We start from the raw sequence: 27,674 nt of genomic DNA, 5'->3' as shown, positions 1-27,674 counted from the left end.
AAACATCCCCAAACTATCAAAGAAACAAATACAGCGATCAGATCACAATCTGCTGAAGCTCAGCTCCAGTTGGGTGGCAGGACAAATACTCTACAACTGGAGCACAAGATTATTGTATCCCATTAGAACTACAGAGCGTATTTGATAGGTCTATTCTTCCACAATACATGTGCTAATATTCATCCCTATTATTGCAAAACTTACCATGAGGTAACTGTACACCCTAAATGGGGTCTAGTCTGTGGTCTCGTCCAAATGACTGCTTTCTGCAGTGCAGCTCTCCTAATGATACCGGACATCATGGGTTCACTACACACTCAGAGGGAGGAGGGTCTCCTAGTAAACCATCAACACCCCTTCCTGTAGCAACTCAGCAGTCTCCTATATAAGTATTTACCAGACCCACATCTGGTCTGTCTATGGCAGTAGATGTATCTGAACTTGTATGGTGGCAGATGGAGGAATATTAACATTATTTGTATCGTCTCTCAAGAGAACACAAGTGGTTATAGGTAGAATATTCCCCACTCTCCATTTTTTTTCTTCTCCATCCCTGCAGGGGGTTAAGTATCCCTTGACTCTTCCTCTCTTTTGTCTCTGCCCTGGAGGCCACAGGTGTCAGAGACAGAACAGACTTCGGTTATATCAAAAACCACACCAACTGTCTGCTTCCAATCCTTTCTTCAACCTACATGACTCTGTCCTGTCTAAACACAGTTAGAGTAGAACTTTAAACTCTCCATTAATTTCAGTGAGCCCTTAGGATCATTCTGTATGGAAAGCTTCTCAAAATAATTAGAATTAAATGAAACTAATCAAAGCATCAAGGTGACTTTTCAAGGCTATTGAGAGATGAAGAATACCAAAAGATGTCCCTCTCTACTGAACATTAGTCACCATGATGATGAGATCACACATGGCAAATCACACATTTAAACTAGGTGCAGCAAAACACATTTCCTTCCGTGCCAGGCTGTGCAGAAAAATACACCAATGGGAACACCGAGGGATTCACTGTCGTGGTTTGTGGAAGAAAAAGGGTGTGGGGGGGAGTTGAATGTTTGCAGGGCTCTAATGATGGCAGGTGAAAATAAAATCATTCTACCTTCCCAGTGGTTGTTCCATGTTTTCAAATCCACTGCTCCCTTGATGACCCAGGGAGAGAAACTGTGGAAGCACTTCCTTAAAACTGAGCAAGGGTCAAATGTGACCTTAGCTGGTTTCCAAAACAACTTTAATCCCTGCAACTCATCCCTGTTACACTTTGATGTCACTGAAGCCCCAATCCAGGTATAGGAGTATCTGAATTACAAAAATATTACAACTAATTATAACTAGAGCCAGGCCCAAATGGAGAAGTTCAGAACAGGATCTGGATCCTCTAAGCAGTAGAGGGTATCAGACCAGTGTTCTGGCTCATGCCCATCTCTTCTGAGACTGAGCACACGCAGCATGAAATATAGAACCCACCTGCAATCACTGTAAATCTCTGCCTGGAAGTAAAGCCCAGAATATTTCCATACATTTTGCATATTCACTTGTGTGACATTTCCCCTGTGAGCTGCTGAGAACTTATAAACTTTTGCTTTCCCCTACAGGCTCAGTGACAAGCACTTCCAGCCACCGCTTGCCAAGATGATCTCACAGAGTCACTTTCTCTGGCTGCTGGTTCTCTGGGTTCATGGTAAGAAGCAGCATAAGAGTCTGCAGGGCTATTAACCAACATATTAAAATGCAGGAAATGCTGGATTTTTTTTTAATTCATTCTTACTTGCTGTCCTGATTTTTGATTAAACATCTTTTACATTCCAATGTAAGATGTGCTTCAGTGTAAAGCTTTGACTCAGATGTTATGTCATTGGCCAATTATCCCTTGCTGCTCTTATTACCACCACCAATTTTCCATTTAGGTTCAAATGGGCAGATCGTGATGACTCAGACTCCAGAATCTCTATCCGCATCAGTGGGGGAAACAGTAACTATCAAATGCCAAGCCAGTTCAAGCATTGGTACCTATGCACACTGGTACCAACAGAAATCTGGTCAAACTCCAAAGCTTCTTATCTACAGTGCTAGCAGCCGCCCATCTGGGATCCCAGCTCGGTTCAGTGGCAGTGGGTCTGGCACCGATTTCACTCTCACCATCAGCAGAGTTGAAGCCGATGATGCTGGAGATTATTACTGTCTGCAGAGTGGCTACAGCACCCCTCTCACAGTGATACAGACCAATACAAAAACCTTCCTACTGTCTAGTGTGAATTGCGGTTGCCTTTGTTCCAGCTGTGTGAACAAAGCTTGTAAAGTTTCCTGTCAGTCACATGTGAAAGAGAATGCCCCTTCTCAGCTCTTTCCATGAGCAATATGATATCTATAATTCCCAAAGGCTGAGATTTAAAATGAGCTTCTGTTACAGCCTCCTGAATGGCAGAGGGCTATCAATCAGGGAAGGGGTGTGCTCAGTGGCTGGTCCATTCCACATCATCAATCAATTTTTCAAACAAAAACTGAGTCTCACAAACTCTGGGCAAGTACTCGTTTTTTATTTTTTTTTCAGAGTAACAATTGAACTGTGGTAAGAACTAACCAGGGTTTGAAACCTTCCCACTAAATTGTGTGCTGTCCGTCTGGATGATTCTGTACTAGTGGAAGGCTTGAGAATCTGCAGAACTCTTCTATGTTGTCTGAAGGGTGCAGTGAATCCACTAACAACCCATACCGGCCACCGTGTGTTAGACCCCATCAGCCCACCCCCAGTGGGGTCACCGTGTATTTCCAAAGCCACCATTCAGCCCACCCTCAGCTCTACCCCACTGAAAACCCTGCAGAAATTAGCTCAGCCAACTCTGAGTATCCACTGGCCCTGCTGCTCCCTGTCTCACCCTCTGAAAATTCTCACCTATGGGATTCCTAACAGAGCTGGAGCTGTAACTACTCTCATCTCTCTTGTACCCTCACCAGCAGCCATCTCCTCATTATCTAAATACCCAAGGAGGAACCTAACAAACTGCTTTGAGCCAGCAAAAGGAAGTCACACAAACACACACCAGGAAACCTCTAGAACAATATAGAACAAATTCATCCCTGAAATAATTGCTCACTTCACTGTAGTTACACCAAGGATGGATTTGGCCCCAAATGTCTAGCTGGGCTGATCCTTGCAGACCAGAGTACAGAAACACAGCTGAGATCAGGATCGAATCCGAGTGACTTGGTGCCCCCTACAGGTGTTCCTTCAGATCTGCAGCAACCCATCCCCACCATTCCCATAGGATGGGGCTTTGCTGAGTCAGCCACAGCATGGTTTGATCTGGGGGTACTTTTGGGGGTTGAGGAAATAAATCTCCACCAGGTTTTCAGCACCCCAGCTGGGAGGCCCTCCCTGAAGAAAGCTAATTGAGATGTAGCCAGTCTAACTGAATCAAGCCCTTAAAACAGCAGTTGTTATTCTCATGTGAAGTACAAACAGGTTTTCTGATCAGTCAGAGCAGGGAATGATGGCAACAGAGAGATCTCCAGATGCTATTTTGCTTGGTTTCATATTGCTGGGCTGCAGTTCCCAGGCTACAAAGCTGCAGGAAAGAATGGGGGCAGATTGTTGGCTTGTTTGGGGGTTACAGTTAAATACAAACCCTGCAAATAAATCAGAAACTACAATGAGGTTGATTAGTTGGTTCACCTGGGCCTCTTGTGAGCTTCCTCTTCTGCCACTCACACCCTGGCATAGCCACTGTCCTAGAAAGCACCATAATGACAGCATCTGACCATTCAGAATGGGCAGTAAGGAAAGGCCATGTTGCTTAGGGAGCAAACAGCATAAAGAGGAGAGCAGAAAATATTAAGCCAAGAAAAAAGTTGTTTTCTTATAGCTAGAGAATAAATCAGAAATAAAATTATAAGGGTAGGTTTCTATTATTGAACTTACAATAAAAGCTACACTTTAAATAAAAGCCACCTGGATGATTTTCATATATATATCTATTTATACACACCCCATGATGTGCACCAGTCATTACTGCATATGCACAAAGTATTCTTTATTGCACCATTAACCAACTCTTTGGAGCAGTACAGGGCTGCAACGGTCAGGCTCAGCCACGTAATTAAATGGTGAAGATTAAAATCCAACATAAAAACTGCTTAAAATGCCATAATCAGCCTCTGCTGAGCAGCTTTTTTAGCATCTCTCCAGCCCAAAAGACACACCAGGAACATTCTCTGTGGACTCTCGGTTACTCAAAATCTCTCCCCCTCTATGGTTCCTGCCCAAATCCCTTTGAACAACAGACACAGGGTAGGAGGTGAGGTTCTGAAACACACCTCAGTACGTGGGGCTCAGTATGGCGGCCAGTAACACAGTGTGAGCTCAGCTGTCACATGGAGCAGTGTCATTGTTACCAGGGATCCTTTGCAGTGCTGTAGATCTTATTTAGTCTGTTGTATTCTGGCTCTCCGTGAGAAAGCAGAGCCATAACTCTCCAAGAGAACTTGGCAGATGCTTTTAGTTAATCTCCTGCCAAACAGAATACCGGGCTATTCCATCACAGTAATTCCTCACTTAACGTTGTAGTTATGTTCCTGAAAAATGCGACTTTAAGTGAATCGATGTTAAGTGAATCCAATTTCCCCATAGGAATTAACGTCAATAGAGGCGGGTAGGTTCCAGGGATTTTTTTTTTTTTGGCCAGACAAAAGGCATTATAAACATTTTAAACAAGTTTAAACAAGCAATTTAATACAGGTATAAGTTTTAAACCATTTTAAAGAAACAATTTAATACTACAATCCTCACTGCTGAGTATGAACCTTGGTTGAGGTGGTGGAGTTAGAAAGTGGAAGAAGATGGATTGTCTTACTGCTCCTCTTGCTGTTCTTGCAAAACAGGCACTGACTTTGCCAGGGGCAGGAGGCTCAACCCTTGGCCCATTCACTCCACCCCTTTCCCTAAGCCCCTACCCTTGACCCGCCTCTTATCCCCCCCAACCTCCTTCCCCTTTACCTTGAACGCTGCGTCCTCACTCCTCCCCCCTCCCTCCCCTCCCTTCTGAACACTGCAAGGCAGCTCCTCCCCGCTTCCTCCTGCCCAGGGCAATCAGCTGGCGTGGCGAGGATGTGGTGCGCAGGCTCCCTCTCCCTCCCCACTTCCTGCCCAGGGCAATTAGCTGGTTTGAAGTGTTCAGGAGGGAGGGGGAGTCTGCACGCCATGTCCTCGCTCCTCCCTGCTCCCTTCTGCTTCCTAAATGCCGCAAGCCAGCTGATTGCCATAGGCAGGAGGAGGGGGAAGACGCTGATCCCCAAGGACTGCTGGCGGGAGGGAGGTGCTGGAGGGTGGGCAGGGGGTAGGGAGGCTGCCAGCTGTGGAGAAAGCAGGCAGCCAAACAACGTGAGAGTGGAGCATTGCACAACTTTAAATGAGTATGTTCCCGAATTGATCAGCAACGTAACAATGAAATAACGTTAACCAGGACGACTTTAAGTGAAGAGTTACTGTATATTTACATGAGCAAGGAAAAAACTAGAAGATAAAATGACAACAGGCCAGGCTCCTAAAACCTTCTAGAATATGGGTGGATGGTCTGGCTATTTATATCTAGTTGTAGCACATATGATGTCCCCTCAACCGTCTTGCCACTCCATTCTTATAAACCAGAGATGAACAACAAGACAGTTCAGAATCCTGCCCCAGCCACTCACATGAAGTGAAGTTACATGGTTCCTTCCTTTTGCAAATTCACACATGAGCAACACGTCCCTCTTCCCTGCTGAGTTCCTATAAAAGGAGCTGTTTGCACTGCTCAGTGACCTGCTTAGTACTGCCAGCTGAGAACTGTCGCAATGATCTCCCACACTTAGTTTCCCTGCATATTAGTCTTCTGGATTCAGGGTAAGAAAAAACAATAGGTCCAGCTTTAATGAGTGACAGCAGTAGAGACAATGCAAATAATATCATATCTGTCATAAGAAATAGATTGTATTTAATTTATTACTATTTAATAACCTAAATTAAAAAGGTATTCAGTATAAGACTGAATTTTCTTTTTACATCTAGATTCCACTGGGCAGAAAGTGCTGATGCAGACTCCAGTATCTCTATCAGTCTCTCCAGCAGACACAGTCACTATCAAATGCAGAGCCAGTGAAAGTGTTGGCAACCACTTAGCCTGGTACCAAGAGAAATCAGGAAAAGCTCCTAAGCTCCTTATCTACTATGCTACCGCCCAGCAATCTGGGGTCTTAGCCCAGTTCAGTAAGGTTGAAGCTGAAGATGCTGGAGATTATTATTGCCAACAAGGCTGCACCCCTCTCACCATGATACAGACCAGTACAGAAGTTAATTACAAAACTCTGCTACTACTTCCACTGTCATTTCTAGTCTGGACACAGAGAGTGAAGAGAATACCTAACTCCACATGGCTCTTTTAAGCAAAGACTATTGATAGAGGCAGAGTGATCCTTTTAAAAGAAGAAATTGCATGGAAGAGGATAGGGAAAAGCAATGTTTGTGCAGTACCTCGATCCAGGACAGGAGCCCTTAGGCAAGACAGCAACACAAATAATGATAGTAATTAAGAAATACGAGCCAGATTTTCCAGAAATCATCTCCCACTTAGGCACAAAATCAGTGTTCAGAATTGCTCAGAATGTTAGCTGTTGAGGTCTGTTGGAAACCTGGCCATACATGTCTCAAATACAGGCCACCCAGCCAGTCCTATTAGGTTTCTAAATGGGAACTGTGCTTTTTTGAAAATCTGCTTCTTCAAGCTCAATCCAAGGCCTAGAGATATTAACAAAGGATTGCCACTGACTTCAGTGGGTGTTGGATCAGACCGTACAGGCATGTCTCCAAACTGCAGCCTCCCCCAGTTCAGTGGCAGTAGGTCTGGGACTAATTTCCCACTCACAGTAAGCGCTCTTGAAGCAATCAGCACTGGAGATCATTACTGTCAGCAAGGCTGGGACTGACCACTGTCACAGTGATACAGACCAACACAAAAACCTCCCTCTTCTCCATGGACCACATTGAGCTCCTCACTGTAGGTGTCACAGTCGGGTGTCCAACCATCACCACCTTCATGGCAAATTGAATCAGGAAGGCTCTTGGGTCACTGACTGATTCCACAGTTGAAAACTGTGAGGGAGCAGGACATGCTCTCTGAACAATGACACAGCTTAATGGGAACAAGAGCAAAGTAAAATCCTACAGCAGCCTCACCTGCTATGAGTGTAGATACAGCTGTCGAAATCGGCGTTTAAGGCCAGAAGGGACCACCAGATCTTCCAATCTGACCTTCTGATTATGACAGGCCACCAACCCCACCCAGCACCCGCCCACTAAACCAACAATCAAATGAGATCAAAGTATTTTTAAGAGTAGGTTAGGTCTATCAGGGATGGTCTAGACAGTATTTGGTCCTGCCATGAGGGCAGGGACTGGACTCGATGACCTCTTGAGGTCTTTTCCAGTCCTAGAGTCTATGAATCTATTACAGCCCGCAGCTGAGTATTACAGCTGAGCTGTTTGTAAGAAATTCTCATACACTTCCTAATGTTGGGCCAACTCCTCAGATTCTTCCTTCCCCAGCATTTATGAGAGCTAGTTATATTATTCATGGGGAATATTGTTTATTGCAAATTTGGGATATAATTCTCCCAGGCACAAGGCAGCATAAGCAGCATTTTCAGGGTTTAACTGAAGCTTCAGTGGTTCATAGGCCTTAGGCTGGCCCCTGCTGAGGGTGAGTTTCACCAAGAGCTCTTCTGTTTGTTCCTGTGCTGGTTTTTTTGAGTTAGTCATTCTTTTCCAAAAGATTTCTGCAGACTAGTTTTAGCCTATGTGTAATATATAAGCTTTTCCCCCGCACTAATTGCTCTTTATGGTGATTGGTCATTGACTTATGGGGTATTTTCTCTGCTCTCCTTGCAGTGCTGCAGATCATATTATATAGTTTGCTGTATTCTGAATCTCTGCTAGAAAGCAGAGCCATAACTTCCCAAGGGTACCAACTTGGCAGATGGTCTTTAATTTCCTACATAAGGAGATACTAGGTTATTCAATTATATTTACATGGGGAAGGAGAAAAACTAGCAGATAAAATGATGACAGGCCAGGCTGCTAAAAACCTTCTAGAATATGGATGGATGGCTTGGCTACGTATATATCGAGTTGCAGCACATAAGATGTCACCTTGACCATCTTGCTACTGCATTCTCATAAACCAGACATGACCAACAAGACAGTTCAGAATCCTGCTTCTGCCATTCAAGTGAGGTGTATTTACATGACTCGTTCCTTTTGCAAATTCACACGTGAGCGACACTCCCTTCCTGCCCTGCTGACTCGTATAAATGGAGCTGTTTGCACTGCACAGTGTCCTGGTTAGCATTGGCGGCTGAGAACTGTCATAATGATCTCCCACATTCAACTTCTCTGGATACTAGTTTTTTGGATTCAGGGTAAGAAAACACAATAGATCCAGCTTTAATGAACAGCAGCAGTGAAAATGGAAATATATTCTATTTGTTGTAACAAATATGTTATTTTGTTTGTTTCTATTTAATAACCTATAAAGTTAAAAATGTATTCAATATAAAGCTATAACTCTGATTAATATATCACAAGATCCTCTATTTTCTTTTTACGTCTAGACTCCGCTGGGCAGAAATTGCTGACACAGACTCCAGAATCTCTATCGGTCTCTCCAGGAGACACAGTCACTATTAAATGCAGAGCCAGTGAAAGCGTTAGCAGCTACCTAGCTTGGTATCAACAGAAATCAGGACAAGCTCCTAAGCTCCTTATCCACTCTGCTACCACCCGTCCCTCTGGGATCCCAGACCGGTTCAGCGGCAGTGGGTCAGGCACTGATTTCACTTTCACCATCAGTAAGTTTGAAGCTGAAGATGCTGGAGATTATTACTGCCAACAAGGCTACACTCCTCTCACAGTGATACAGACCAATACAAAAACCTCCCTGAGTGAGGGCACAGTGCTGAGCGTCTGTCACAGCTGCATGTGCAACACCAGCTTCAAAGATTTCATAACAAACAAGAAAGAGGAAGTTAATAATACAACCCTCTGCCACTACTCCCACTGTCATTTCTAGTCTGGACACGGAGAGTGAAGAGAAAACCTAACTCCACATGGCTCTTTTAAGCAAAGGCTATTGATAGAGGCAGAGTGATCCTTTAAAAAGAAGAAACTGCATGGGGGAGGAGTGGGAAAAGCACTGTTTGTGCAGCACCTCGATCCCTGGCTGGTGCCCCCAGGAGGCACGACAGCAATACAAACAATGACAGGAATTAAGAAATACGAGCCAGTTTTTTCAAAAGAAATCATCTCCCATTCAGGCACAAAATAAATATTCCATAGAGCTCAGCAGGTTGGATATTGAGGTCTGTTGGAAACCTGGCCACACCTGTCTCAATAGGAGTGGCTGGGTGGCCCATATTTAGGTGCCTAAATGGGAGCTCAACTTTTTTGGAAATCTGCTTCTTTGAGCCTGATCCAAAGCCTAGAGACATTAACGGAGCGTTGCCACTGATGTCAATGGGTGTTAGACCCTTCAGGCATGTCCCCAAGCTGGAGCTTCCCCCACAGCTGCTGGAACCGGGGGAGCTAGGATGCTGCCATAACCCCTGGCTTGGAGTGGTCCTATCATCTACAGGGCTTACAGCTTGATTCAATAGCTCTCACTACCCCCACTATACAAATTCTGCCAGCGCCCCTGGCCTCCCCCAGCTCAGTGGCAGTGGGTCTACGAGTAATTTCCCACTCACAGTAAACATTGTTGAAGCAGTCAGTGCTGGAGATCATTTAATGTCATCGAGACTGGGACTGGTCACTGATACAGACCAATACAATAACTTGCTTGTTCTCCATGCAGCGCTTTGGGCTCACCACTGTATGTGTCGCAGCCAGGTTTCCAGCCATTGCCACCTTCATGGCAAATCAAAACAGGAAGGTCACTGACTGATTCTGCAATTGAAAATGGCGAGAAAGCATGACAAGCTCTCTGAACAGCGTCACTGCTCAACGGGAACAACAGAAAAGTAAAGTCCTACCGCAGCCTGGTCTGCTGTGTGTGTAGATACAGCTGTCATAGTCAGAGTCTAAGGCCAGAAAGGACCACCAGATCCTCTAGTCTGACACCCACTGAGCACCCACACACTAAACCAACAACCAAATGAGATCAAAGTATTACAGCCCACTGCTGAATATAATAGCTGAGCTCCTTGTAAGAAATTCTCATACACTTTCTAATGCTGGGCCAGCTCCTCAGATCCTTCCTTCCCCGGCATTTAGGAGAGCTATTCACGTTAGTCATGGGGAATATTATTTATTGTAAAATTGGGATAAAATTCTCCCAGGCATGAGGCAGCATAAGCAGCATTTTCAGGGCATAAGTCAGGGGTAGGCAATCTATGGCATGCAAGCTGATTTTCAGCGGCACTCTCAGTGCCTGGGTCCTGGCCACCGGTCCAGGAGGCTCTGAATTTTAATTTAATTTTAATGAATCTTCTTAACCACTTTAAAAACATTATTTACTTTACATACAACAATAGTTTAGTTATATATTATAGACTTATAGAAAGAGACCTTCTAAAAACATTAAAATGTATTACTGGCACGAAAAACCTTAAATTAGAGTGAATAAATAAAGACTCAGCCCACCACTTCTGAAAGGTTGCCGATCCCTGGCTTAAGTGAAGCATTAATGGTTCATAGCACTTAGGCTGGACCCCAGGTCAGGGGGAATTTCACCCAGAGCCTGTTCATTTGTTCCTGTGCTGGCTTTTGTAAATTATTCATTGTTCTTGAGCCTTCCAAATGATTTCTGTAGACAAGTTTTAGCCTATGGATCATACAAAACTGTTCCCCTGTGGTGGTAATAGCCTCCTGTCCAGATCTGGACTTTAGCGTCCAAACCTGGGTGCTTACCTGAAACTCCCCCAAGCTCACTACCAGCTTGGATATTCTCGCTGCACCAGGTCAGGAATTTATAGGGCCTGACCCCTTTCCTCTCTCTGGTGTCCCCAACCCTTCCTTGGGGGGACCCCCAGATTCCCAATCCCTTGGAGTCTCAGAAGCAGAGAGATAACCTCCTTCCCTCCTTCCCAGTACTCCCCTGGTCTAGCTTGCGCGTACCAAGAAAACTGTTTTCTGCTTCCAAGAGATAAGCGTCTATCCCCTTAGGACAATTAAGATGCAAAATACCAACAGCTTGCTTTGCCTTCCCTTCTCTGTCTTCCCGTGAGGGAGACAGCTACCTGGTACAGAAATGCTATTCCTTTACCTCACTAGGAAAAGAAACTCCCACCAGTTTTCAAAAGAACTTTATATAAAAAAGAGAAATACAAAACAATAATTTTGCATTAAGAAACTCAATACAGGCTCTTGCTTATAAGAAAATATGAATAAACAGTCTGATTTAAAAGATAGCCCAATTAAACCAGTCCAACAAATCAACATACATGTAAATACAACACAAAGCTCATCATAGCCGAATTACTTTGCTTTCCTTTGTACTCACAGATGTTTAGGAGAAACTTTGAGATAAGATGGAGTTAGGAGAAAGCTTGTCCCTCACAAGCCGAGGAAACAACAAAAGACACAGCAACCCACATCTGTACATACAACACAAAGCTCTTCAATAGCCGAATTACTTGCTTTCCTTTGTACTCACAGACTTTTAGTAGAATATTTGAGATAAGAGAGAGTTAGAAGGAAACTTGTTTACTCATAGCCGAGAAAACAACAAAGACCCGAGCATACAAATTCCTGCCCCTTGACTTTAAACAATCCAGTTCTCTGAATGGTCCTCTGGTCAGGTGTTTGGTTACCCTTTCCAGGTAAAAGAAACTTAACCCTTACCTTACCTATCTACTTATGACACCCTGCACTACTCTTTTCATGATGAGTGGTCATGTGAATCAAGGGGTATTTTCTCTGCTTGCTGTGTAGATGGCTGTATCCTTCAAACAGGAGATTAGTGAATGACAACTGACGATCAGCCAATGAGGAATAAGGCACTTTCAAGGACCAATTTTCATGCTAAAAGCTATTAAACATTCAGGCTTTGTGAACATTTCCATGAACACCCAGCACCCGCCTAGATTCTCACATGCAACCGATGAAGTGACCCCACAAATTACAGCCAACTCAATGTGCTGCTTTTAGATGTGACTCACAGTTTACATTATTCATTATTCTAGTTTTTACTCAGTCCTCATTCAGGTAAACTCCCATTCTCCAAAACTGACTCATGATTTGGCCCATTATCCTGTTATTTATATAGAACTTTATAGCCAAGTTCCTGTTCCCAGGGAACTAATCCAGGGGCTACTGTCCTGCCTGCATTATTCATTTTTATTTTTAATACATCAAACGTCTCTTATTTCACCAGCCACCAGCAACAGCATTTCTACTAGAGTGCCACAGAATCCAGGGATCTGCCTCAGAATTCAGGTCGACCTTACCACAGAGTACAGAGGGCTCCATGCAAATGGCTCAGGGAGGAGAAAATGAGACACAGTTAAAAAGTCAGTTTGAATAAATGAAAATGTCACTTTCCTTAAAGAATCTTTTCAAGCATCTTTCCTTTTACATTCAGTGAGAAATGTCTCTGCATCCCCACTAAAGAGCCTGAAAACAGTCCTCAATTAGGGCCAGATTCTGACAGCCTGGCTCACGTTGAGTAGTGAGCTACTCTTTGAACAGTCCCAATGATTTTGATAGGACTGTTTGAGGAGCAGGACCCTGTTCGTGACAAGTAAATCAGAATCTGCCCTCCTGGTAAATGTAATACCACAGACATCAATGCTTTCAGGCACCCAAATCCAGCTACTCGGCCACGCAGAGGGGATGTTTGCATAGCTATGGTTATTTTGTATATCCATGCATGAGTGGCATTTCCCTGTAGCTCAGAGCTGTTATAACAGCTCCATGTCACAGATCATGGTGCACTGAGCAGCAGCTGTCAGTCCAGAGCTCTCAAGATGAGGTCACGCACTCTGCTCATCTGGGTGTTAATCCTCTTTATGAAAGGTAAGTGCATTAGATTAGAATAATAGAAAAAATACATAAAAAGATGGACAATAAACTATAGAATATCATCAGAACAAAAGTGAGGAAGGATTTGTCAAATAGATGCCAATTCTCATTTATATGCTTCCATAAGCTCAGTCTACATAAACAACAGAATTGCAATGGTTTCATGTTAAATAAAATCCTAGCTGATACCAATGCTCTGACAATTTAAATCCTTGCACTGTCAGCTACTATCACAGAAACATGGATTTATGCTTTAATCTCACATACAGATGTCAGCGGAGACATTGTGGTCAACCACTTGCAGAGTTCACTTGACTTCGTCAAATAACCGATGCCCTCTAAGTGCTTCCCAAGCTCCTGCCTTTTCACTGTAATTTTCCCTTCAAAGCAGAGAGCCAGATCCCAGCCCCTGCATCAAGTCATGCTCTCCAAGGATATTCTTATCATTGAACCCACTCAGCACAGCTGAAGACCCACATACTCACTCACACTAAATAAACCAACACTATTCCCAGAGTAGGGAAATCTTAGCCCAAACAAGCAGTTTGGGGAAAGAATATCCCATTGGATGGGATAACAGCTGGCAGGGTGCATAACAGCCTAAGGCAGGACCTGTGATAGACTCGCTCTCACTGGATGAGAGGATAGGTTTGTGCCATATTGCCACAACCTCTCTGCCTCACAGTGAAAAAGCAGGAGACTGGGAAACACTGAGAGGCCCTGGGTTATTTGGTGAGGTCAAGTGAACTCTGTAAGCAGTTGACCCCAAAGCAGGATCCCCTGCTATTAATGCTCGTCGGCAGTACGTGATGCACCAGGCAGGCAGAACCGTAGGAAAGAGACCTTTCTTAAACACGCTGAGAGGCCAGTGTTACAAGCAGAGTCTCTAGAGTTTGTCCCTTAGCAGTCTTGCCTCTGTTTGCTTCCCCAAAACCGTCTCCAGTTCCACTCATCGTACAACACTGAGGAGCTCTGTTTAAAGGATGCTTTGATAAAGGTGAGGAAACACTGCATAGCAAAGGAGCGAGCATCTGGCTCACAGGCACAAGCACACTCTGTGAACCTAGTATCAGAGGGGTAGCCGTGTTAGTCTGGATCTGTAAAAGCAGCAGAGAATCCTGTGGCACCTTATAGACTAACAGACGTTTTGGAGCGTCTGATGAAGTGGGTATTCACCCACGAAAGCTCACGCTCCAAAATGTCTGTTAGTCTATAAGGTGCCACAGGATTCTCTTTCTGTGAACCTAGTCGCTCACTGTCGCACTCCAATGCCTGGGCCATGGCCAGCACCACAAGTAACCACCAAACACATTGTGTGGGTCTCTGCCCATGTGCTGTCTCGGAGTCAGCCATTTCACATCAGTAATTAAAAGTCTCCCTAGAGTTCCCAAGAGACCACAAATGGAAAGCCAGTGGAGGCACATATCATGTGGTTAAAGGAAGAACAGAGAGTCAAAAGAGCTGGGTTCTAATGCTGGCTCTGCTCTTGGGTCAGTCACTAAACCTTTGTGCCTCACACTTCCTCATCCATGTAATATTGATACTACTAAGTGCACAATGACCCTTTGATCGAATTAATAATTGACAGAGATGATATTGCTAAAGGAAAGGTGAGGGAGGAAAAGATAGGAGAGGAGGAATTGCCAAGTCCGAATTGATTGATACTATTCACTCCATACTGGATTGAATGTACATTCATCTGACATAGAGCCTGGTTATCAGAGGGGGGATATGATAGAGGTCTATAAAATCATGCCTGGTGTGGAGGAAGTGAATAAAGAAGTGCTACTTACCCTTTCACATAACACAAGAACAGGGCTCACTCTAGGAAATTAATAGGCATGATTTAAAACAATCATAAGGAAGTACTTATGCAGTAAAGGCCAAAACTATAACTGGGTTCAACAAAGAATTAGTTCATGGAAGATAGGTCCATGAATGGCTAATAGCCAAGATGGTCAGGAATGCAACCCCATGTTCTGGGTGTCCCTAAACCTCTGACTGCCAGATGCTGGGACTGGACGACAGGGATCACCTGATAATTGCTCTGTTCGGTTCCTGACCACTGAAGCCTCTGGCACTGTCCATGGCTGGAAGACAAGATACTGGTTTGGACGGACCATTGGTTTGACCCTATATGGCTATTATGTGGTGCCAAGCACCCACAGCACCTGTTCACTAGTACATCTGTAAATGAAGCCCAAGGTTCTTTAGCACGTCTATTGCTAGAGTTCCAAGGTGACTAGACAAATCTTGGGGTGATTTTTGGGGAATTCTCCGATGGGGGGACCAGTCATTTGGGAATCACTGCTTTGTCTAAGACGGACAAGGTACCTTCCCAGGACATGAAATCAGTGACATCCAGAGTGTGTTCAGATGAATAGGGCTGAAATGAAGGCTCATCTTCAGACACTGGTGGCACATCCAGAGTGAATATTTAGGGGAGACGTCAGATCTGCTCAACCAAATGTAAGATCTGCAAAGACATCTGTATATAAACCATCTGAAACTAGGAAATACACAACATCATTGTAATATAGAAGAGTAGCAGGAAATAAAGCAAATACGAATATTTCGTAATGCTATATTGAAACTAAAGGGCAGTAAATTTACATGCATTTTGCATAGGGAGGAGGTTTCCTGACTGAGCTGCCGAGCACATATAAGTGTTTCATTTTGCACTACAGGTTTATGAACAAATCTTTCCAATCACAGTCAGGCAAGATGATCTCACACACGCCCCTTCTCTGGCTGCTGGTTCTCTGGATTCAGGGTAAGAAACTTAAAACATAAAATATTTGAAAATGTAATAATCTGTGAGATAGAATACAAGAAAAGTTGCCATTCATATATATTTAATTAATATTCTTTGTGCTGTTATTTAGTATAAATTCATACTAGCAAATTTAAATGGTGTTTCAGCATCTGAACACGTCATATCCAGCATTGTATCATTGTTCATTCCCTTCTCACCTTTTCTCTTTATTCAGACTCCTCTGGGCAAATTGTGATGACTCAGTCCCCAGAATCTCTGGCAGTGCCAGTGGGAGGCAAAGTCTCTATCAACTGCAAAGCCAGTACGAGCATTAGCAATAACTTACACTGGTACCAACAGAAACCTGGACAAGCTCCCAAGCTTCTTATCTACTATGCCAGCAACCGCCAGTCTGGGGTCCCAACCCGGTTCAGCGGCAGTGGATCTGGCACTGATTTCACATTCACAATCAGCAGTGTAGAAGCTGATGATGCTGGTGATTATTACTGCCAGCAGAGTAGCAGCTGGCCTCTCACAGTGATACAGACCAATACAAAAACCTCCCTGCTCTCTGCAGCGTGCATTGCAGTAACTGCTTCCTCCAGATACAACTGTCTAGTTTTCACATGTTCTGTCACACATGACAGAAGAGGGTAACATTTTCTATCTGTAAACATACAGCAAAAAGGAGAAGACGAAATGTGTCTGGATAATAACATAGATACTAGAAAGTACAGAGAGACCTGAGGTTCACTTCCTTTTTGTCTGATTTATTCCCAATCATGAATGCCAGTGCACTGGACACAATTACTTGGGTTTCAGTAGAAATCATTTCAAACAGCTGTTACACCTTCTATCTTTCAGTATGGAATGATTCTGTCATATGGCAAACTGACTTAGCTCTATTACAGAGAGCTGATCAGAAACAGAAATTCTCATATTGTGAGAAATTCCAAGTTGGAGAGGTGGGGAATAAAGAGAGGCTTGTTCTGACTCAGCATGAAAACTTGAAATTTTTAAATTTCCTTTAATACGAAAATTTCAAAATTTCAGTTTGGGAAAAATCAAAGCAATGTTTTATTTTGATAAGGTCAAAATGTGCATTTCAACTTCATCGACTTGACCTTTATGTTATAAATATAAAATATAATATGTCAAAATGATTATAGAGTCAAAACACTTCAACCACATTCAAAGGAAATTTCTGATCTTATCAAAATGAATCATTTTGTTCATTTTCCCCTGAACATTTCAACATCATTGATGCGTTCCCAAAGTATGCTTGGATTTTGTCAAATCCACATTTTCTGAAGGAAAGCTGTTCCATCAGAAAAAATTCAACCTGCTCTGCTATTGTAAATACATTTCTACAGTGACTTGGGTGTCTCCTTTTACTGGAATTGAGCCTCACTAAAATCCCATTGGGAAGGTCTCAATCATTATTAACCTAGGAAAATTATACTAACCTAGGGATTTGTAAATGGCTGTGTCTACTGTTTGCAGATTAGGGTAAGACTTCCTGGTCCAGATTTTCCAGGACCTGTGAGGGAGCAATTTCCCGAATGCAACTGATCCCTGAGACACAAGCAGCTAATAGTTACACACAGGATTTTCAACAGAGTTGGGGCTGCTCAGAGGCCAGGTGTGGAAGCAACAGAGGAGGGGTGTGCCCCAATGGGAAGGGCTGCCAGGGTGGCCGCCACACAGAGGGGTGCTCACCAGCTATTCCAGAATGGCATGGGGTGCACCCACACTCTGACTGGATCTGGCTAGCATGAGCCAGCAGGAGCTGATGGAGGAGGCGTTCACTCAGCTTCCCGGGGGTTGCTGGGCTGGCCACACTCACCCAAAAGAGGGGTCAGGAGGTAAACAGAGCTGGAAAGGGAGGGATCTGGAGGCTCCCTTGCTTCACTCACAGAACCCCCTGCAGCTCTCAGGCTTAGGCACCTACCAGGTCATGGAGGAAGAGGGGGTATGGTAGAAACACAACAGACAGCACTGGAGCCTGGCACACTGAGGCCACTTTTCAACTTTTCTGTGCTGCACCTGCACCCAAAATCTGAGCATGCTCAGACTTTGGGTCTTCTCTCTGCTGTCAGCAGCAACACAGAAGTAAGGGTAGCATGGTACAGTATTGCCACCCTTACTTCTGGCAGGGCACCTCCTTCATAGCTGGGCACCCAGCCAACAGCCGCAGCTCTCCGACCACCCAGCTCTGAAGACAGTACAGAAGTAAGAGGGGCAATACTGTGACCCCTCCCCTAAAATAACCTTGAGATCGCCCTGCAACTCCATTTTGGGTCAAGACTCTCAATTTTAGAAATGCTGATCTCCCCTGTGAAATCTGTATAGTATAGAGTAAAAAACTCAAAAGACCAGATTTTACAGGGGGAGACCAGATTTCATGGTCTGTGACGTGTTTTTCATGGCCGTGAATTTGGTAGGGCCCTAACTATACGAGTCTCCTGGTATATGACGAGATAATAACTCAGAGTTATAGTGATAACACAGAGGACAGAAATGTCACCGTAGCCAGAACTCTGGGCCTCACTGTACTGCCATAGTCTGAAAGGCCTCATGTTTGAAAATTGACTCCACAACATCAATCACAGCTTGAAGCATGTGACTGGGGGGCTAAATGGGGACACAGATACAAGAAGGGGAAGAAGCATCAGGCCATGTAGCACCAGACTCTCTCACAAACACTACAACATCTGCTTGGGCATGTTATTTATAGACTAAATTCTGCGGACAACCCTGTCCTTGGCCAGTAGGCGGCAGTATTATGACACAACATTGCAGAGCTGGAGATTTCAGGTCAAACAGGGCCTTGGACTCCAAGTTCACTGGTACAACCTGATTAAAATGGAAGCAGAATGAATGAGTGACTACACTTGCCTTAAAGTGGTTTCTATTTTAAATGTTTTTCTAGGGAAGACTGGGAGCCCCTTATCCCCACAGCTGAGCACTCACACGAGTGGGCCCAGTGAAATGAATGGGATTATCTATGAGAATAACTGCTCACCGTGTCATCTCGATTATCACTTCAAAGGTTTTTTTTCTCCTGCTGATGATAGCTCATCTCAGTCGATTGGCCTCTTACAGTTGGTATGCGTACTTCCACCTTTTCATGTTCTCTGTATGTATAAATATCTTCTGTGTGTTCCATTCTATGCATCAGAAGAAGTGGGCTGTAGCCCACGAAAACTTCTGCTGAAATAAATTTGTTAGTCTTAAGATGCCACAAGTACTCCTGTTCGTAACAGGCTCAAGACTTGACCTAACTCACCAAATTGTTATAGACGGGCTTGTTTTTAAACTTATGGAAATTGGGAAATGAATGGACATCTGCAGCCTACTCTGCTACCCACTGATAATGTCTCCTCATTAAATAATAAATCCAGAACTGAACCCACTTTATGCCATGTAAGTCTTAGTCTGGGCACTCGAATAGTGAGTAATTATGAATAGTTATTGCACGCGACAGCGGCATGAAACAGACAATTCAAAGATTTCAGAATTGTTCTCCTGGGTCTATAATACTGGTAACCTCCAGCATTTGACCCTTTTGTGTATTCACACTAGAGTGATTTTCCTTTTCTGAGCACTTATAAATGTGTTGAATTCCACTCATTGGAATTTGTGCTTCTTGACAAGCATTTCTAATAACAGACAATCAAGATGATGTCAGAGACTCCTCTTTCCTGGATGCTAGTTGATTTCTGCTTTCAAGGTGAGAAATAATATAAATGTAAGCATTGTTGCATTGATGTATTAAATCTATTGTAATGTAAGTTAATTTCCACTCTTCAGCTGAAATTTACACTGTGTTTCTTTGTAAAGTTTTGAATAATTGTGATGCTATCATCCTGCTTACCCCATCCTATCTGTGCCTCTCTTTTCTCTATATCTAGATTCCAATGGGCAGAAAGTGCTCACTCAGACTCCAGAATTGTCATAAACAGATAGCTAAGGGTTAATGTTTCTTTCACCTGTAAAGGGTTAACAAAGGGAACCAAACACCTGACCAGAGGACCAATCAGGAAACTGGATTTTTTAAAAACTCAGGGAGGGAATGTTGGGTCTGTGTCTTTAGACCTCTCTGATTCCTAGATATATGGTTGTCCTCTTGGGAAGAGCGATGATCGCTGCTTCTGTATTGTGATGTAAAAAGGTTGCATCAGTAACTCTCAGGTTAGCCCAGAGTGGAAATTCTGGGTGGGAGAGAGAGGGGAAGGGAAGTGTGTATTTCCCTTGTGGTAAGACTCAGGCTTCTGAGTCTTAGGGTCCCCCAGGGAAGGGTTTGGGAGACCAGAGTGAGCCAAACCCTGGAATTTTTGAGGTGGCAGCGAGATCAAATCTAGATAGGCAGAGATCATATTCTTATGTCTTTTTTTCTTTCTTTTTTTATATAAAGTTTTCTTTTTAAGACTTTGTTGAGTTTTTTTTTTCTCTCTGGGTAGGCTAAGGAACGAAGGGGAGGAAATTCTCTTTGGTGTTAGATCTATGGAGGGTGAATTCTGCAACACCAGGAAATTGGTGGGAGGGAGAAGACAAAGGGAAAGAGAATAGATTTCTTTTCTGTTATCCTGGTATTTGGGGTTGACTGCTTTGTGGAAGGAGAGGAAAAACATGCTTCTTGGTATTGTAATGTAAAGAAGGTTGCATCAGTAACTCTCAGGTTAGCCCAGAGAGGAAAAGTTCTGGGTGGGAGAGAGAGGGGAAAAGGAAGTGGGTTATTTCCCTTTGTGGTAAGACTCAGGGCTTCTGAGTCTTGGGGTCCCCCAGGAAGAAGGTTTGGGGAGACCAGAGGGGAGCCAAAACCCTGGAATTTTGGCTGGTGGCAGCGAGATCAGATCTAAGCTGGTAATTAACGCTTAGAAGGTTCATGCTAGCTTCTCAGTTTATGAACGCTAAGGTTCAAATCTGAGTAGGAAAGCTATGATATGAGTGGCAGCGATTGGAAAAATAAGAATCCAGAAAGCAGTAGAGATTATATTTTTCTTTTCTCTGCTAGGGGATTTTAGCAGAGAGAAAGGGTTTGGTTTTAAAGTAGAGCCAGAGAGAAATTTTTTTTTCTGCTGCTTAGATGCTTGCATTTGCAAGCAAGGAGCCATTACAGGTTGACAAAGGGTCTTTTGTTAAACAATAGAATTCCGATTGGGAAATCAAGTACCCAGCAGAAACACACAGGTAAAAAAAGTGGTTTTTCTAGTTAATTTGCATGTCATAAAGGAGTTTAGCCAGAGAAGAAAAAAAGGACACTGTTGCTAGGCAGACCCCAGGAGACAACAGAGAGCCAGCAGTTCAGAACAATAACACCAGAGGGCACCCAACACAAGAAAACAGGAACCATGACTACCAAAACCTAAAGGCAGGAGCTTAGCAAGACTGGAGGCAGAGGCACAAATCAGAAGAGCAACACAAGCATGACATGGTGAAACAAAAATGAACAATGGCAACTAGTGAAATAAGAAAAAGAGATGGAGCTACAAAAGAGAACAGAAAGCCCACAGGAGAGAGCTGGAGTTACAAAAGAGAAGCAAAGCAGCCAAAGGAGCCACAGAAAGAGAACAAGAGCCCAAAGATGCAGCCCTACCAAAGAGGGAGAAACCAACGAGAGATGGAAAAACACCAACAAGAGATGGAAAAAATAGAGGGAGGCCACCGGCAGGCCCTGGAATTAGAACAGGCTAAGCAACAGAACCAACCAATCCTAACCACCCATCGCCAGTTGTTGTTCAACCCACAAGAAATTTCCCACTACAAGGCAGGTGATGACACTGAGGCCTTCTTAGAAAATTTTGAAAGAGCCTGCATTGGGTACAGCATTTCTGAAGACCAGTACATGGTAGAGCTGAGGTCACACCTCAGTGGACCCTTAGCAAGAGGTGGCGGCTGAAATGCCAAAGGGACAAAATGAACGATTATAACTGTTTCAAACCAAGGCCAGATACAGAATGGGATAACCCCGATCATGCCCGTCGGCGTTTCAGAACCCAAAAGTGGAAACCAGATGGGTCATTTCCCAACACGCCTACTACGTTGGAAAGATTATAAAGCCTGGATATCAGGAACCAATGTTCAATCCAATTGACGAAACTGCACCTCCTCATACAAATGGAGCAGTTCTTGGATGGTGTTCCTGAGGACATAACACGGTACATACAAGATGGAAAACCCAAAAATCTCACCGGAGGCGGGGGAGATTGGAGCCAAATGGATGGAAGTGGCAGAAAGCAAGAAAGCTACTGTAAAGGGGATGAAAACCCAGGGGCACACCGACAATAAACCCTACAACCGAGGGCAACCCAAACCCCACCTACAACCCAAGGAAAGGCCACAGACACCCTATTCTTCCACCTCACCAGTCTCCAGTAACTCACCTCACCCAGTGACCCGTCAGCTGGAGATGCTATAAGTGTAATGAACTGGGACATATAAAGGCCAACTGCCCAAAGAACCCCACCCGGGTGCAAGTCATTACACCACCATCACACCAAAGATCCCCAGGCCCAGATACTCTCAAAAATCCCTTGGAGCGAAGGGAAAATTTGAGAGTGGGCGGAAAGAAGGTTACCTCGCGTGGAGAGACACGGGGGCACAAGTGTCAGCTATCACACCAATCCTTCGTGGATCCCAAAACTCATCAACCCAAAAGGCCAAAGTGACCATTTACCCCTTCATGTCACAAGCTGTAGACTTGCCTACAGCTGAACTGCCTGTCCAGTACAAAGGCTGGTCAGGAATGTGGACTTTTGCAGTCTATGACAATTATTCCATCCCCATGCTACTGGGGGAAGACTTGGCCAACCAGGTGAAGCGGGCAAGAGAGTGGGAATGGTTTACACACAGCCAAACCAGGCAAGCTTCCAGACCCATTCCTGTTCCTGAGCCGTCCACAGAGGAACCCGTCTGTGTTATACCAAGACCCAGACAGAGGTAGTGGACCCGGATCCCATGCCAACGGCTGAAACAGCCACAGCACCTCCAGTCCCAGACCGGAACTGGAACAGCAACCAGCACCAGCACCAAGCAATTGCAACCACATCTTCACCTCCAACGCCAGAGGGGGCCAGCGAGCCTGAACTGGCAGAAAGCAACAGACAACATACCGAAGAGGCTCAGCCAGAGCCTGAAATACCCCAGGTGCACCAGCGGAGAGCGGTTCACCGGCAACGAAACAACCCCATCACCTACATCGCTTCCAGAGGGACCAAGCCCAAAGTCCACAGTCTGAGGAAGAACTGGTGTCCCCAGCCTCAAGGGAACAGTTCCAGACTGAGCAGGAAGCAGATGACAGCCTTCAGAAAGCTTGGTGGTAGCGGCACGGAGCACACCCCACCGCCTCTCAGCTCTTCTAACCGATCCCGTTTGTTATAGACCAAGGACTTTTATACAGGAAATTCTTTCTGGTGGACACCAGGAAGAATGGCAGCCGCACAAAACGTTGGTGGTTCCAACTAAGTACGGGGGAAGCTCTTAAGCTTAGCCCATGATCATCCCAGTGGCCATGCTGGGGTGAACAGAACCAAAGACAGATTGGGGAAGTCCTTCCTGGGAGGGATGGGCAAGGACGTTGCCCAGTATGTCCGGTCTTGTGAGGTGTGCCAAAGAGTGGAAAAGCCCCAAGATCTGGTCAAGCCCCTCTCCAGCCACTCCCCATAATTGAGGTCCCATTCAGCGAGTAGCTGTGGATATTCTGGGTCCTTTCCCAGAAAGACGCCCAGAGGAAAGCAGTACGTACTGACTTTCGTGGACTTTGCTACCCGATGGCCGGAAGCAGTAGCTCTAGGCAACACCAGGGCTAAAAGCTGTGTGCCAGGCCCTAACAGACATTTTTGCCAGGGTAGGTTGGCCCCCGATATCCTTACAGATTCAGGATCTAATTTCCTGGCAGGCACCATGAAAGACCTGTGGGAACTCATGGGTGAATCACTTGGTTGCCACCCGTACCACCATCAAAACCAATGGCCTGGTGGGAAAGGTTTTAATGGACTTTGGGGGCCATGATCCGTAAATTCGTGAATGAATACTCCAATGACTGGGACCTAGTGTTGCAGCAGTTGCTCTTTTGCTTACAGGGCTGTACCACATCCCAGTTTAGGGTTTTCACCATTTGAACTTGTGTATGGCCACGAGGTTAAGGGGCCATTACAGTTGGTGAAGCAACAATGGGAGGGGTTTACACCCTCTCCAGGAACTAACATTCTGGACTTTGTAAGCAACCTACAAACACACCCTCCGACACTCTCTAGCCCTTGCTAGAGAAAAACCTAAAGGATACTCAGGAAACAGAGCAAAAGGCCTGGTATATGATAAATATACCAGAGAGCGTTCCTTCACGGTAGAGGAGACCAGTTATGGTCTTGAAGGCGCACAGCAGGCCCATAAGATGGAAGCATCATGGGAAGGGCCATTCACGGTCCAAGAGCGCCTGGGAGCTGTTAACTACCTCATAGCATTTCCAATTCCTCACTAAACCCAAAGTGTACCATGTTAATTCTCTCAAGCCCTTTTATTCCAGAGACTTACAGGTTTGTCAGTTTACAGTCCAGGGAGGAGATGACGCTGAGTGGCCTGAATGGTTCTACTACGACGGGAAAAAAAGACGGTGGCGTGGAAGAGGTGAACCTCTCAACCACCCTGAGACGTCTGCAGCGGCGACAAATCAAGGAGCTGTGCACTAGCTTCGCCCATTGTTCTCAGCCACTCCAGGACGGACTGAACAGGCATACCACTCCATTGACACAGGTAATGCTCACCCATTAGAACACCACCCCTACCCGGGTGTCTCCTCACGCCCAAGCTGCTATAGACGGGAGATCCAGAACATGCTACAGATGGGTATAATACGCTCATCTACCAGTGCATGGGCATCTCCAGTGGTTCTGGTACCCAAACCAGATGGGAAATACGCTTTTGCGTGGACTACCGTAAGCTTAAATGCGGTAACTCGTCCAGACAACTATCCATGCCACGCACCGATGAGCTATTGGAAAGTTGGGACATGCCCAGTTCATCTCTACAATAGACTTAACCAAGGGTACTGGCAAGTACGCTAGATGAACCTGCCAAGGAAAGGTCAGCATTCGTCACCCAGCGGGGGTGTATGAATTTAATGTACTTCCTTTCGGGCTGCGAAATGCACCGCCACCTTTCCAGAGGCTGGTAGATGGTCTGCTAGCAGGACTGGGAGAATATGCAGTTGCCTACCTCGATGATGTGGCCATTTTTTTCAGACTCCTGGCCCGAACACCTAGTACACTGGAAAAGGTCTTGAGCGCATCAGCAGCAGGCCGACTAACTGTTAAGGCCAAAAAGTGTCAAATAGGCCAAAACAGAGTGACTTACCTGGGACACCAGGTGGGTTGAGGAACCATAACCCCCTACAGGCCAAGGTGATGCTATCCCAAAAGTGGCCTGTCCCAAAGTCAAAGAAAACAGGTCCATCCTTCTTAGGCTTGGCTGGGTATTACAGGCGATTTTGTACCACACTACAGCCAAATCGCTGCGCCCACTAACCGACCTAACCAAAAAAGACCCAGCCAACACACAGTAAGTGGAACTGAATGAGTGTCAGGAGGCCTTTACCCAACTTAAGGCAACGCTCACGTCTGACCCATGTGCTAAGGGCCCGACTTGACAAACCATTCTAGTAACCACCGATGCATCTGAGCGTGGTATAGAGCAGTTCTCATGCAGGAAGGACCGATCACAACTTCCATCCTGTCGTGTTTCTCAGCAAAGAAACTATCTGAGAGGGAAAGCCACTGGTCAGTCAGTGAAAAAGGAATGCTATGCCCATTGTGTACGCCCTGGAAAAAGCTACGCCCATACGTTTGGGGACGGCAGGTTCCAGCTATAAACTGACCATTGCTGCTCTAAAGTGGCTTCATACAGCAAAGGGAACAACAAGAAACTTCTTCGTTGGAGTTTAGCTCTCCAAGATTTGATTTTGAAACATTCAACACATTTCAGGAGCTTCTAACAAAAGTAGTACTGATGCACTCTCCCATCGTGAGAGTTTCCCAGAACGCACTGGTTAAAAATTTTTCCTTAATGATGTAAAAAGTCTTGTAGTTTACATACTTAGTAGTATATATGTAAAGTTGCATGTGTTGTATTAATCTGTTTAGTCTAAAGTTCTTTGGGGAGAATCCACCGTCAGTGACGTTTCTCGCCCACTGTCTTGGATGATTGGGGGGCTGTGTCATAACTAACAGATAGCTTCTAAGGGTGAATGTTTCTTTCACCCCACCCACACACCCCACCCACCACTCCACCCCGCACACTCAACCACCAACACCACCTCCTCCGGCCCACCCGCTCACACAACCCACCACCAACCAACCACACACCCACCACCACATAACCCAACCAGTGACCACACCCCCCACACCCAACCCACCTTTTCTTTCACCTGTAAAGGGTTAACAAAGGAACCAAACACTCTGACCAGAGGACCAATCAGGAAACTGGATTTTTTAAAAACTCAGGGAGGAATGTTGGGTCTGTGTTTTTCTGGCTCTCAGCTGATGAGGGGATCTTTTTCTATCTCAAGCTCTAATCTTCAGTTTCCCAGTGTAAGTCTACAAAGGTAGAAAAATAATAGCTGTTATTGTTTTTTGTATTACATGTGTGTAGTGTGCTGGAAGTTTAAATGTATCTCTTTTGGATAAGGCTGTTTATCATTTTTCTTTAAGCATTTGAAACTGTTATGTATTGTCACACTTGATACAAAAATATTTTATGTCTTTTCTTCTTTCTTTTATATAAAGTTTCTTTTAATGATGTTGAGTTTTTTTCTCTCTGGGTAGGACAGGAAAGAAGGGGAGGGAAATTCTCGTTTGTGTTAGATTACGGAGGGTGATCTCTGCACCCAGGGAATTGGGGAGGGAAAGCAAAGGGGAACGAGAGATAGATTCTTTCTGTTTCTGGTATTTGGTTGTCTCTTTGTGGAAGAGAGAGACGTGCTTCTTGGTATTGTGATGTAAAAGGTTGCATCAGTAACTCAGGTTAGCCCAGAGTGGAACTCGGGTGGGAGAGAGAGGGGAAGGGAAGTGGGTTATTTCCCTTTGTGGTAAGACTCAGGCTTCTGAGTCTTAGGGTTCCCCCAGGGAAGGGTTTGGGAGACCAGAGTGAGCCAAAACCCTGGAATTTTTGATGGTGGCAGCGAGATCAAATCTAAGCTGGTAATTAAGCTTAGAGGGGTTCATGCTAGCTTCTCAGGTTATGAATGCTAAGGTTCAAATCGGAGTAGGAAAGCTATGATAAGAATCCCTGTCAATGTTTCTAGGAGACACAACCACTATCAAAGCCAGGGTGAATCTAGCAACAACTTAGTCTCATACCAAAACCAACCCAGACAAGCTCCTGAGCTTCTCATTCATAGTGCTCTTACCCTGGCCTCTAGGCTCCCAGCCTGGTTCAGTGGCAGTGATGCTGGCAATGGACACACTGATTACACTCACAGTGTCAGCAGTGTGGAAGCTGATGATGCTGGAGAATATCATTGTAGAGCTGTACAATGACTGGCCTCCCCCAGTGACATGGGACAATGCAACCCTCCACCCCATCCTCCAAAGTTTGCTGCTCCTTGGTCTCCCCTGTTTTCACTCTCACAATCTCTCACCCCTCTGGAAATTCTGGCCTATGGGATTCCTCAGAGCAGGAGCTGTAATTACCCTCATCTCTCCTGTGCCCTCACCAGCAGCCTTCTCCACATGATCAAAATGGCCAAGGAGGCGCCTGACAGTTGCTTAGTGCAAACAAAAGGAAGTCACACAATAAAGATCAAAACCTCTGGCACAATATAGATTAAATTCATTCCTGAGGCAACTCTGCTCGTTTCATTGTAGTCGCACCAAA

The 27,674-nt window shown here is 44.9% G+C and overlaps 1 long non-coding RNA gene across 1 annotated transcript in view; it reads right to left on the bottom strand.

The window, feature by feature from the left end:
• LOC142046921 (uncharacterized) overlaps positions 1-21,125 on the bottom strand; it is a 250,109-nt gene extending 228,984 nt beyond the window's left edge. The window contains exon 1 of the long non-coding RNA XR_012656022.1: positions 21,069-21,125. This is a non-coding gene — a long non-coding RNA (uncharacterized LOC142046921). The remainder of the gene's footprint in view (positions 1-21,068) is intronic.
• Positions 21,126-27,674: the final 6,549 nt, after the last annotated feature.

Source organism: Chelonoidis abingdonii, chromosome 5, assembly GCF_003597395.2.
Source record: "Chelonoidis abingdonii isolate Lonesome George chromosome 5, CheloAbing_2.0, whole genome shotgun sequence".
In the NCBI taxonomy this organism is placed as follows: domain Eukaryota; kingdom Metazoa; phylum Chordata; order Testudines; family Testudinidae; genus Chelonoidis; species Chelonoidis abingdonii.
The sequence above is the reverse complement of the archived record's forward strand: the minus strand, read 5'-3'. Positions and strand labels throughout refer to the sequence as shown.